Source organism: Micromys minutus (assembly GCF_963924665.1).
Source record: "Micromys minutus genome assembly, chromosome: 13".
Taxonomy (NCBI): Eukaryota; Metazoa; Chordata; class Mammalia; order Rodentia; family Muridae; genus Micromys; species Micromys minutus.
In genome coordinates this window covers 23952635-23966417 of record NC_137982.1, presented here as the reverse complement: position 1 = coordinate 23966417, position 13783 = coordinate 23952635, and the positions used below count along the sequence as shown (strand labels likewise).

General features: G+C 38.1%; 1 protein-coding gene across 1 annotated transcript in view; it reads right to left on the bottom strand.

Annotated features, from left to right (window-relative positions):
- The window catches only part of MBD5 (methyl-CpG binding domain protein 5), a 211605-nt gene that overhangs the window by 114196 nt on the left and 83626 nt on the right, over positions 1-13783 (bottom strand). Inside the window, exon 4 of the mRNA XM_080927275.1 lies at positions 2866-2970. The gene's annotated coding sequence lies outside the window, so the exon portion shown is untranslated. The remainder of the gene's footprint in view (positions 1-2865; positions 2971-13783) is intronic.

The window sequence follows — 13783 nt, the reverse complement described above, 5'->3', positions numbered from 1 at the left end:
ACACCTTGAATTCTCCAGAGCTGGAGTTATATGTGGCCATGAGCCATCGAGACAAACTCTGGTCCTCTTAAGAGCAGTAAGTGGTCTTACTCAAAGAGACATCTTTCCATATCCTTAAGGATGGTTTTTAATTATAAAACCATACATGATTTGTATATCTATAACTAAGGTTTATTTTTCATGCATGCTTTTTCTATGAGAAGACGTCTACTTCTAGTTGAGACTGAGCTGCTGTTGTGTTATTAGCTAAGAATTGCGCCTGACCACACTTTGTAGTTCTTCTGGCTGTAGTTACCATGGGAACCTTTTTTAATTTTCTGTGATGAAATTTCTAATAAATTTACTATCAGACCTGTAGATGACCCTAAGAAAGTACTACTTTTTTCTCAAATGATACCTTAAAAATGAGTCAGATATACAGGTATAAAAAGACGATTGTTATGTTATAGCATAAAGCATATATTAAAATTGTTTAAAAAATTTAGAAAAATCCATCTAGGTACAGTCACAGAATTCAATTTAAGACAGAGCCTTCTGAGTATTGAAAAATTAAATATATAAAAGGGTCTAAATAAGATTTGTAGTTATTAATAAAATAATTCCAATAAAAAAATCAAACAGACTTTTTTGTAGGTTTGTGAGCAATCTGCTTTTATTATATGACAACCATTTTTTTGGAAGTATTTTAGTACAATTAACTTCTTATAAGACTCATTTTGAAACATCAAATTAAGTAATATTAATCTTTGTGAATGCTGATGTAATATAATATTCTAGGTATATTGTAATGGAAGTATGTCACATTAGCTAAAGTACCACAGATGTAAAATATGTTAGGTAAAATTACTTCTAGAATCACTGTGTACATTAAAATATTAACAGATGACATTGTATAGTACCTCTAATTTACTTCAAAATAAAATAAGAGGTATAAATAAAACAAGATCATCCACAAGTTCTTAGTTACTGATGCCATGTTAGAAATATGAAGATTCATTACTAACATTTTACATTTATTTATTAATTTTTAAGAATCTAATAGTACTGGATTAATAGAACTTCCAGTGTACTCTCTTCTTCCTCTAACTCTTCCAATGTCCTCGAGTGCTTAACTTCATGATTTAATTAATTACTGTTTTACATACACACAGACACAGGCATGCACGCATGCACACAGGCAAACTACAAGAAAACACATAAATATAATAATCATACACTATAAATACAAGCCACTGAGTCTGTGTGTGTGTGTGTGTGTGTGTGTGTGTGTGTGTGTGCAGAGCTGGGGTCTTGTGAGACTTTCCTATCTGTGGTGTTTTCACTGTGCAGGTCTTGTTTAGGCTATGCCATTGCTAAGATATCATGGCTATAGTTCCTTGTCATATACAGAACATACTATCTCATAGCATATCGATCTCTGCTTTTTGCCTCCTCTTATGTGATGTTCTTTGATCCTCAGTTATAGGGGTTGTGTTATAGATGTGCACTTTAAAAATTATTTTATTGGATGTTCTCTGTATTTAAATTTCAAACATGATCCCTTCCCCACCTACTCCCATTCCCCCTCTCCCTCTACCTTATAGTCACATTACTAACCTTTGTTGGGAAGAAATCACACAAATACATTTACATGCAAAATCAAATCAAAACATAAAAGAAGAATATTAAAAACTGAAAACTCAGGAGGCATATAACATTATGAAAAATATACAGATTTAATGTTTAGTTTTGGAATTAGGGTGTTTTCTCCCACTGTAGACACCACTGGCCTGGAAGCCACTATATACCAAAGCTTGCACTGAATGCTTGGTACTAGTCTTGGGATTGTCAGTGTGAGCCAGAACTTTCAGTACAGATTTCATATTTTTAATACAATTTTGATTTTTATTAAACAAAACTCTCCAGTGTCAGCATGTGCAAGCAACAGTTAGATATTCATAAGAATAAAAAGTTCAGATACAAATTAATGTTCATCACTATGGTAATAATATAAAAATTAAAACCAAATAAACCTTCATTAAATTTAAGAACAAAAACAGCTAATACAGAAGTCGACAGAACTATAGGGAAAGAATTGCTGGTATGAAGTATTCGTGAGAAGTAAATTCAAAGCCTTATTTACCCTTTGATGAATCAATGAGATTTCAAAGAGTATATGGTACGTTAGCCTCTCATGAGCATCCAGTGGGATGTGGCCCACAGCCGTGTTTCTGTTTACAGGTACATCTAAATCCAAGGAGTGCATGCTTAAAAACAAACAGCACATACTTTTGGAAATCATTTCAACTCATGTAGCATCAGTACAAAGATATGTACAAAGAAGACTGGGAACATCTCAAAGGCAATTACAGGAAAGATTTGTATTTTGTTGTCTTAATACTAAATTGAAATGTTACATAGTGGTAAAAAATAACGATGTGAATGATATACACCCAAAAGGATTATGTTGTAATAAATCACTAAGTAAATGAAGCAGGGAAGCCATGCAGCATTTATACCACACCCCTCAGGTCGTAGTCACAATCAGAGACATATATTACACACAATATATCTTATATTACACACAATATATCATATATCATAAATACACATAATATATTAATTCAGTAAAGAGTGTTGGAAAAAACCAAGTGGATCTCCAGGTTGTAGTACTATTATGTTTTTCTGCATTACTAACTTTATAGCCAGTGTTAACTAATCTTATAATGGAAATATCTCCTAAAGATGACATATTTACACACTTTTGAAACACTGCTCAGAGGCACTGTTACTTTAAACTACAGATATTAGATACTTCCCGTGTCTATGAAGACAAGAAAACCATAATTGTATAAAGAATCTATGGCGAACAAACACCATCCCTACCTTCTGGAGAGAAACTGGGACAAGCATAGCAAGTGTGAGCTCCAACAGTGTAATGGTGGCAAGTGTCCAGGGGGCCTGTGCTCAGCAAGGGAGTGCTGCTTCTCTCTGGAAAAGAACAGGGGCACACCCTGATTAGAACTTGGAACCCAATCCCACCATATAAAGTCTGCCAGAAACATCAGTGAGCCTTTGACAAAGAAAAGGATTTTTCTTCAGAGAACTTTGATTAACCATTAGAGAACAGCATACAGTTTTCTCATGCATTTTATAAACTTTAAGAAGTATGTATATGTATACACACACACACACACACACACACACACACACACACACACACACACTTAATAACTATCAACTTGTTCATATGAATGTATGTTCTGCCAGGTATTGTGCTAGGTACTTTTCCTGTCCTTTGACACTTCCAACACTTAGTCCTACAGAAGCTCCAAAGTGAAGTGGCATTTGAGAAAACTGGAATCTTGTGCAGACATATATAAGAAGAAACAGCCTCAAACAGGCAAATGGTACAAACAAACCCAAACAATGTATATACATTGTTATATATACAATAACACACACACACACACACACACACACACGCACACATATAGACATACATACACATATATTAGGCAACAAATAAAAAAGAAGGCATAAATTTGAAAGAGTGCAAGAAAGGTTATTATACAGCAGGTTTGAAGGAAGGAGAGACAGAAAAGATGATGTAATCATATAACCTCAACAAAAGAGTAATTAAAATATACTATTATAGGACTACTGTGACTGACTGGTATATTAGAGATTTGGGGAAGATGGTGGGAGAAACACACCAACAAATCATCAAAAAGGGACTGACTTCTCAAGCTTGTTCAGGTAGTGCTCAACACAAGGGATCATCAAACCAAATGATGCTCAGGTTCTTATCCACATACTCTAATTTGTAATAATCATAATGGTAAATGCTTTTGGACAAAACAGTATTCTTTTAGAGATTTGGAAAATGGCACATACATTAGAAGAATTCACTTCAAATAATTATATTTTCCTAAAATTTTTGAACAAAGAACTATTTTCTATTAACATACCAGCATAAAAACACATTGTGGTAAAATATAAGGTATAATTATAACTTAAAAGTTAAATTTTCCTTTGGGTCTATGATTCCTCGTCTTGGGAACTGGAGAGGTGACTTGGTGGTTAAGAGGACTTGCTGTTCTTGCAGAGGGCCCGGCTGAATTCCCAGCACTGATGTCTGGCAACTCATAGCTGTAGCTCCAGTCCCGATGGATCCAGCACCCCCTCTGGCCTCCTTGCCCCTGGATACACATGGCATATACTCACACAAACACACATGTCAGAAAATCACTCAACCTGTATTACTGTTTTAACGTCCATTTAAGAATGTTAAATGTCCATTAGGTTAGGAATATATAACATACATGAGAAGACAGAGAATATGACTGTGTAGTAAGAGACCATCAAGACAAGTTTACTTATATTCTGTGTGTACAAGTCGACACGCTTAATTATTACTGTAGGATTTTAAAAACAGAATCTACTTTTACCAACTGTAACAGTTAACAGTGGATTAGATTGACAAGATTATCTAGGAAATGAGTTTGAGCCTTCCTGTGAGGGAACTGTTACAGCAAAGGTCATGTTCGCCTCTGGCCGTACCTGTGATAAATTATCTTGATTAGTTTAAGTAAAGGTCTGTCCTAACAATGAGTAGTACCATTATCCTGGGTACTGGGACCCAGACTGCATAAGGAGCAAACTAGGCGAAGATCGGCCATAAGCCTCTGTTTCTTACTCTGGACAGAACAAGACGGATCCTTCAGCCACAACTGCCTAACCTGATGGACACTACAATTGAACTTTGAATCAGAACAAACAAACAAACAAATGGCTTTTTATGGCATTTTGTTTTAATTATGAGGCACTTGACAACTACACAGATATAAAGTATAATCTATCATACATTTGTATATTAGAATCATCAAATAAGTACTATAGGAATGACTGCATGTAGAAGAATAATAATAGATCTATCCTAAACAGAATTCAAGTTCAAATGGATCCAGGACCTCAACAAAAGACCAGACAGTCTGAGACTTATAGAAGAGAAAGTTAAGGAGTATGAGTAAACTCATTAGTACAGGAAGAATCTTTGTTATCAAACTTTAGTTTATTATAGGCATTATCATCCTATATTTATTCCATGAAAGCCTTCCATTCTTGATACATGATTGCAATCTTTAGGTAAGCATCATTACTACCCGATCCACAGTCTTCATTCAACAGTTCTATCATTTTGTTTTAGCCAGGATCTACTGCCACGCCCACTATTAATTTCCATCTACTGATCCCTGGACCACGTGTCTGATATAAACACCCATTTGTTCTTGTTAGAGTGGAGAGTGAGCCAAGGTTCCTTCCTTGTTGTAGAGGTTCCTACACCTTGCACAACAGTCCCTTGAATAAAGTCATCATCATCTTTTGTGGTACCATGAAGAATTTTCTTTAGTGACTGTGGTGGTCTGACTGTCTCTCCTACAGTCCTTAGTGAGGCCATTTGTTCCTGCTTCCATTCCATTCCATTAGCTTCATGCAGTGGTTACTGCTGGCTATCTGCTGCTGAGGATGTGACATTCTCTTGGCCTCCCTGGAAAATGTTGGAAGTCTCCAAAGTGGCTTCCCTTTCATTCAGGTCCCCTTTCAGCTCTTAGGAAGGCAACCTTTCCTTCAGCCCTCTTATTTGTCCCACTTTGAGCTCCAGCCTTCTGCTCACTTGACTTCTCTTTCCCTTTCTAACTCAGATCCCTCAGTCACTGAAAACAAGATGCTCATCTCCACCTGTGACACTCAAGGAATAGAGCTGCCCCAACCCAGGCAGAGAAGGAATAAGGCTAATAAGAAACAGCTGGATAGGCTCGAAGACAAACAGCTTCGAGACAACTTCTAAGTCCTTCTGTCTAAGATGCAGTCAACTATCTACATAACAGTACATATTAGAGCCAAAGAAAAAAATAAGTCCTTTTTTGTAATACTGGGAGAAAGCTGTAATCCATGATTAATTGGTAAGTTCAACTTGTCCATTTTCATTGGATGCAAAATTCAGATAACAAAATTTGCGAAGAGATATTTTAGAATAAACTGCTGAATTCTGTATTTCTGACTAATGGCTAAAGTCTCAAAAGTGAAAACCATGGCAGCATAAATTGGACTTAGAGGTTTATTAAAGAAAAAAATGGGTATAGAGATATTTAAATAAGGGGAGATTTTTTTTTTTCTTTAGAAAAGGGACTTCTTGTGAAGTCCCTACTACTTCAGTTCCTCAATCCTTCCCCAACTCTTCCAAAGATCCCCAGAAATTCGTCTAATGTTTGGTGGTGGGTCTCTGAATGTTTCAGTCAACTGCTGGGTGGAGCCTTTCAGAGCATAGTTATACTAGCCTCCTATATATACTGTATGTATATACATATACATATTAGATGTGTGGCTTGGTCTTCATGAAGGTCCCCAACAACTGGAGTGGGGGTTTACCCTGACTCTGTTGCCTGCCTTTACCCCCAACTATGCTGTCTTGTCTGGCTTCAGTTGCAGAGGATGTGCCTATAACTGCAGTGATTTGAGGTACTAGGACGAGTTTGTACCCAAGGGGGACCTCCCCATTTTTAGAGGAGAAAGGAAGGTAGGATGGGGAGGGGTGGTGTCTGTGTGTGACTGGGAGAAGATGGGGGTGGAGGGAGCCAGAATTGGGATGTAAAGTGAATAAATAAAATGAAAAAAAAAAAAAAGAGGAAGTGTGTTGTCAGGCTAGCAAGTGGATAAAGGTGACTGCTTGATGAACTAAGGTCTATCTCTAGGATACATATGGTGGCAGAAAAGAACTGATTTCTGAAAGGTGTCTTCAGACCTCCACACATGCTTTGCCAAGGATACCTTCACAAGACAGTAAAAATAAAATAAAATTAAAAAAAGAAGTGGAAGAAGTTATGTTAGATGGTGTATTAATAAATATTGCTATGATTCTCAAATAGAGCATTATGAGGGTCAGTTTTCTGTAGAAAGTAAAAGTAACTGATAGTTAAAAACTAAAACCAATACATGTAATCAGAATATTAAAAAAGAATAAAAGGAAAGAGAAATAGCTATGCAAAGCACACAATATAGAATTTTACTAAGTGTGGTGGTCTGAATAAGAGTGGCGCCCATATTCAGACGTGGGAGGAGATGGGGAGAAATACAGATCGGGAAGTTGAACAGAGGTGTGGAGCAGTGGAGGGTGGGGAACCAGTAGCCACTAGAAAGTCCCAGATGCCTGGGAAGCAAGAGGTTCCCAGGACCCAACATGAACGACATTAGTGGAAATACACAACAATGGGGAGAGAGAACCTGTAGAGACCACATCCAATGGATAGGCCTTACCCCCTACCCCCGTTGAGGGATGGGGCCACCCACCCATCTCACAAAAATTAACTCAGAATTAATCCTGTCTAAAGGAAATGCAGGGTCAAAGAGTGGAGCAAAGACCAAAGAAAAGGCTATGCAGAGACTGCCACAACTAGGGACCTATCCCATCTGCAGACACCAAACCCAGACACTATTGCTGATGCCAAAAGGCTCTTACTGACAGGAGCCTGGTATAGCTGTCAGTTGAGAGGCTCTGCCAGAGTTTAATACAGATGAGGATGTTCATAGCCAACCATGAGACTGAGTGCAGGGACTACAATGGAGGAGCTAGGAGAAGGACTGAAGGAGCTAAAGGGATTCACAATCCCATAAGAAGACAACCTTCCAGACATGACTCTCTCCTCCCCGTAAGCCCTAAGTTCCCAGGGACCAACAAAAGAGTACATATGGAGGGACCCGATGGCTCCAGCTGCAGATGTAGCAGAGGATGGGGTTCTCTGGCATCAATGGGACAGGAGTCCCTCGTCCCTGTAAAGGCTGGATGCCTCAGATACTAGGGCAGTGAGTTGGGAGTGTGTGTATGTGGGTGGGAGACCACCCTTATAAATGCAGTGGGGGCAGGGGAGGGGAAACTGTGAAGGAGAAAACATCTGAAATGTAAACAAATAAAATAATAAAAAAAGAGAGAGAATGGTACCCAAAGACTCAAATACTTGAAGACTTGCTTCTTACTTGGGACTGTTTGGGAAGTATTAGATGGTATGATTTTGTTGGAAGAGGTGTGTTGTTTGAGGCAGGCTTTGAGGTTTCAAAAGCCCAGGCCAATCCCAGTGTCTTTAGCTTGTGCACTGGGGTATGTTCTCTGAGCTACTGTTCCTGCTACACCTGCTTGCCTGCTGCTATGCTCATCGCCTGACGGTCATGCAATCTAATATTCTAAAACCGTAAGTCCCAAATATTAGAGCCAGAAAACTCACTTACACATGAAAATGAACAAAATTATGTAGACACCAAAGGGATAAAGAAGGTATGTATTCATTAAGGCAGAAAAGGAGAACGCTTTTAGTAAGGCCGATGCTTGGCTGTTCTTGGCTGAGAAGGAAGAAAAGAGTAGAAAAAGCTATGAAAATCTTGTGCAGAGTTGACAGAGAGCAAATGTTCTGTGTGGTCAGCCTGATATGTTGGATGATTTATAAGGTCTTACATTTGAAGATCCTCACAGTGTACAGCTAGAATTTTTTTTCCCCATCTATTGAAAGAGCTGTCTTGGCTTTGTAGCATTTTAAATTACAGGTTAAATTATGATGAGTTCATGTGCTGATAAACCAAGTGAAAAGTGAAAATACTGTTAAGCCAAGAATACATTTATTATAGGTATGGAACATCCCAACTCTGCCCAGTCTACCTAAATGCACTCCAAGCATTTTACATTAAATGTAAACAACCAGATGAGGAAACCAGATTGTCTATCATTATCAAACATTTAATAGTTCTGTGCATTGAGTACATTCAAGATTTTCTCTACTAGGTATCTTGAAATATTCATCTACCTGTGGCAGAACCATTCATCTATCTGTTGCAGAACCATGTGCTGGCTAGTCACACATCCTCCCTTTCTGGGCTCCCTCTTTTTCTGCTCTGAACACTTGGCATTCTTTGGTAACCATTACTCCATTCCATGAGACAAATTTAACTTCCACATGCAAGTGAAAGCATAGATGAGTTGATCTCTGTGCCTCACTGATTGTTCTTAACCTAGTGCTCTTCATTTCTATCCACATCACTAAAATATCAGAATTTTCTCGAAGTTCAGCAGCATCCAGGATGCATATAGCTTACTCAGTTTCTTTAGCAGTTCTTCTGCTAGTACAGACTGAGCTGATTTTATAACTTCTTTCTGTGAATAGACACACAGTAGCCATGTGACTATAGTCTTTGACAGGCTTGGGGGCCTTTGTTTTGACTACATACCCAGAAGTGTGATCTCTGGGTTATCTATACCACATCCCTCTATGCAGAGGGTCCTTATGAAAGATGGGATGAAACTCTTACAGCCAAAGGCAATGAAAGGTGAGTGCAAGTTTCTTTTCTTTTTTTTTTCTCTTGATGACTTTTTTTTTATTGGATATACATTTCAAATGTCATCCCTCTTCCCTCTACTTCCATGTCCTCCTCCACTTCCTTCCATGAAGGTGCTCCCTCTTTCACCCCCTCCCACCTCAGCTCCCTGGCATTCCCCTGCACTGGGAGAATGCACCTTCACTGGACCAAAGGACTCTTCTCCCACTGATGTCAGAATATGCTATCCTCTGCTACATATGCAACTGGAGCCATGGGTCTCTCCATGTGTGCTCACTGGTTGGTGTTTAAGTCCCTGGGAGTTCTGGAGGGTTTGTTTAATCGATAATGTTGTTCTTCCTATGAGGTTGCAAACCCTTTCTGCCCCGAGCATAGCATTCTATTCTATAGTCCTATTCTAGGTTTTTTTTTATGTTTTAAAATTTTTCCCATATGGTTTTCCACATGGGTATAGTAATAGAAATTCTTACCAATAGGGTTGGTGAAGGGGAACAGGGTTCAATTTTCTCTACATTGTTACCAGAACTTATTTAATTTTTTTTTGTCCTTTTGATAACAGTCGTTTAAGTAGCAGGAGACCACTGCATACTGTGGTTTTGATTTTGCATTTCCCTACTGATTATAGATTTTGAGCACTTTTAATTAGTAATGATAGTCATTTATGTATGAGATGTATGTTTTCTAGATATTAATCTTATTTTCAATTAATTATCTAAAATGTATCTTCCCCTAGCATGTCTCTTCTCTGTTATTGTCTTTTTTTTTTTTTTTTTTTTTTTTGCTGTGTGAGAGCCATTTACTTGATGTAATCCCATTTATTAATGCTTGACTTGTTCTGAAGTCTTGACACATACACTCGTAATATGTATCTGGTCAGTGCAGTATCATAAAGTGATTCTCTTGTATATTCTTTGTGCTGTTTCATAGTTTCTTGTTGTGGATTAGGGCTGATGCTGCTTATGTTATGTTAATTTGGTCCCCCAAATTGCAAGAGAATCCACATGTCCCCACTTAAGATGCTGAGGGACCCTGTCCCCAGTTGGTTTTGAGTGGTAAAGTTGCAGGTGCCCAATGGCTAGGTAGTGAGACAGAGGTGGGACTTTAGGATTCCCAAGCAAGGGACAGAGGCAAGAACAGGAAGAGAGACAGCTGCCATGTCGAGAAAGGAGTAATTATCACAACTGGGAGGTGACACAGAGAACACAGCCATCATGAAGGTGTTGGGGAACTCAGTCCCAGAGGGCTGCAGGTCTGGGTCCTGGGCAGCCATGAAATATAAGGTTAAGTAATAACTGAGGAATTTTGGAGGGGGAGTATTAAAATATTAGACTGTGTATGTGTGTGTGTATGTGTGTGTGTGTCTGTGTGTGTGTCTGTGTGTGTCTGTGTGTGTGTGTGTGTGTCTGTGTGTGTGTGTGTTTGTGTGTGTGTGTGTGTGTGTATGTATATGTGTGTGTGTGTGTGTGTGTGTGTGTGTGTGTGTCTGTGTGTCTTTCATTTGGAAACCTAGAACACTGGGCTGAGTAGTGATGAGTGCCTCAGCTGCCACCACAGAGGTCTATTTGAATAGCAATAAATGGGAACTGCTACAGTTTCTGATCTTATGTTGAAATATGATCCATGTTGTTCTCATGTATATGGAGAGAATTGACATGTAATTTATTCAATCTGTATATGAATATCAAGATTATTTATTGAATAAAATTGCTTTAATATACCTATGTTCTGTTATATTTTTTTGAAAATTGGCTTCAATACATAGATTTGTGGATTTCATGTTATTTAAGTGGTCTATATGGCCTAAGACCATCCTGCATCTCAGATATTTATACTGCAACCCATAACAAAGGCAAAGCTACAGTTAAGTAGCAATGAAAATAATTCTGGTGCTTATCAGACCACACAGAACTGTATTGAAGGAAGGTGGAGTACTACTGCCATAGAGCCATTGGAAAATTTTCAGAGTGAAACTACACTCTAGAAAAAGCAAGAAAGTAATCTTTCAACAAGCCAAAAATAAGAGAGCCACAAAACATATCTCTACCTCTAACAACAAAAATAACAGGAAACAACAATCACTTCTCCTTAATATCTCTTAACATCAATGGACTCAATTCCCCAATAAAACCACATAACCGAAACTAGTGCTGGTGTGATGGCTCGGTATGGATAATGCTTCAGAAAGCTTGAAACCAGATCAACCATTCATTGCCATAACTGCTTGACAAGCTGTCTGGGCAATACTACTACTACTATTAACTACTACTACTAAAACAACAATGTTACACGCCACCATTTCCAACACATTCTAATAAAAGGAGTAGAGACGTGAGTGAATGGAGAGACAGATCTGGAGGCAGCTGTGAGAGAAGCCTGTGATGAACAGGGGAACATGTCACTGCTGAGTGAAACAACAGGATGGTATACAGCCTGGTGCTTGCACTCCATCTCAGCCCCAGAATATGATGTCTAGTAGCAGGATAACCTGGCTATGAACAGTAGCAAGATGTCCAAGATGAGGAAGCACTGGGCCATTTTCTGTATTGGACCTCCTCAAAAGACTTCTATGGTCTGTGTTCCATCTGATAGCTACTTTAGAATCCATGGTCCACTACTCTAGGTTGTGATGAAGCCCTAGGTTCATGTGGATGTCCATGGTCCTACAGCAGCCAGAAGTCATGCTGATGTTCACTGGCATGAGGTACAACTGATGGCCATTTAGATGTCCTTGGTGCTGTTACCAAAAATCACTCTTTATTAATAAAAGATGCGCACAAGGTCATAGTCAAAGGGTGGTGGTTACTTTATCAAGTAGTTAAAAGCTTCTAATCAGCTAATAAAGATTTTCTGATTTTGATAAAACAGAATTGAAACCAAACTTTCAATAAATAGAGAAAACCACTACTGAGTCACAAACAAAACAAAACAAAGCAAAACCCCAACAATTCATCACATAGACATAAAATAATAAATTTATCTGCACGAGAAATAGGGAGTCATCAATTTCATAAAACAAACAATAATGGGCAAAGTGGGCCAAAAGCCCTGAAGCAACACTAGTAGGGGACATCAATACCCCTCTGTAGCTTTAGATGGGCCATCCAAATGAAAAATTAGCAAAGCAATGTCCAAGTTAACTATGCCAGGGATCCAATGAACTGAACAGATAACTTCAAAATATTCCCCTCAGCAAAAATGGAATATACATTTTTCCACAGCAGACATAGAAGCTTTCTGTAAAAGAGATCAGACTCTAGGCTACAAAGCCAGTCTCAGCAAATATTGAAGAATCAAATTTATTTCAGAGCACAGTAGAATAAAACTAGAAATCAATAACAAGAAAAACTCCATAAAGTATTCAAATACTTGGAGGCTCAGCAGCATAATATTGAATGAGTAGGGGTCAATGAACAAACACCAGGGTAGGGTCTTAAAAAGAGCTAGAATCAAATAAAAATAAAGGCACCAGAACTTTTTGAATGCAGCTAGTCATTCTAGAACAAAAGTTTATAGCTATATTTACATAAAAATATTGAGATACCAAATACATAAGCTAATGATGTATCTTAAGATCTTAGAACTCAAGAGTAGGAGTGAGAAACAGTAAAGAATGAGATAGTAGTTAATAAAATGGAGACTAAAGGAACAATTCATAGAATCAACCAAAATGTAACTCTTTGAAAAGATAATCAAGACTGACCATTCCATATTCTAACAACTGGAACAAAGAGACAACCCAAATAAATAAAATTAGAGATTAAATGATTCTTACAACAAATATGAATCAAACCTAGATCTGTATGGAATACTTTGGAAACATATTCCAAATCCAGCTGAAAAATCCAGAAGATCTAGATATTCCTAGATACACATCAATTATTAAAAAGAAATAAGAGATAAACAACTGCAAGAGATCCATATAAAACATGCTAAAAGATAAAACTATCTACCTATCTTCCTTCCTTCCTTCCTTCCTTCCTTCCTTCCTTCCTTCCTTCCTTCCTTCCTTCCTTCCTTCCTACCTACCTACCTACCTACCTACCTACCTACCTACCAATCTACCTATCTATCTATAATCTGTCAAACACCTCTATTTATACCATCCTTTCTAAGGTTCTAGGTATGTTATAGAAGGGGTGGGGAGAGGAATTTAACAGTTGGAAAATAAGGAAAATGGTAAAGAATGACATTTACAGAAGAAAGGGCTACTACAATCTGAGTTTACAACTTGTGTTTTGTGTGCACCAGGTCTGCAAAAGAACGGGCAGGGATGGGGGACACAGAAAGTTTTTCCCATAATTGCTGAACTATTTGCTACTGATAAACTGAGGAAGAGGGTTGTGCACCCACTAGTGACTTCACCAGACCCCACTGGATAGTCTCAATATAATAGTGCCACAAATGACCATGGTTAAGCTATATG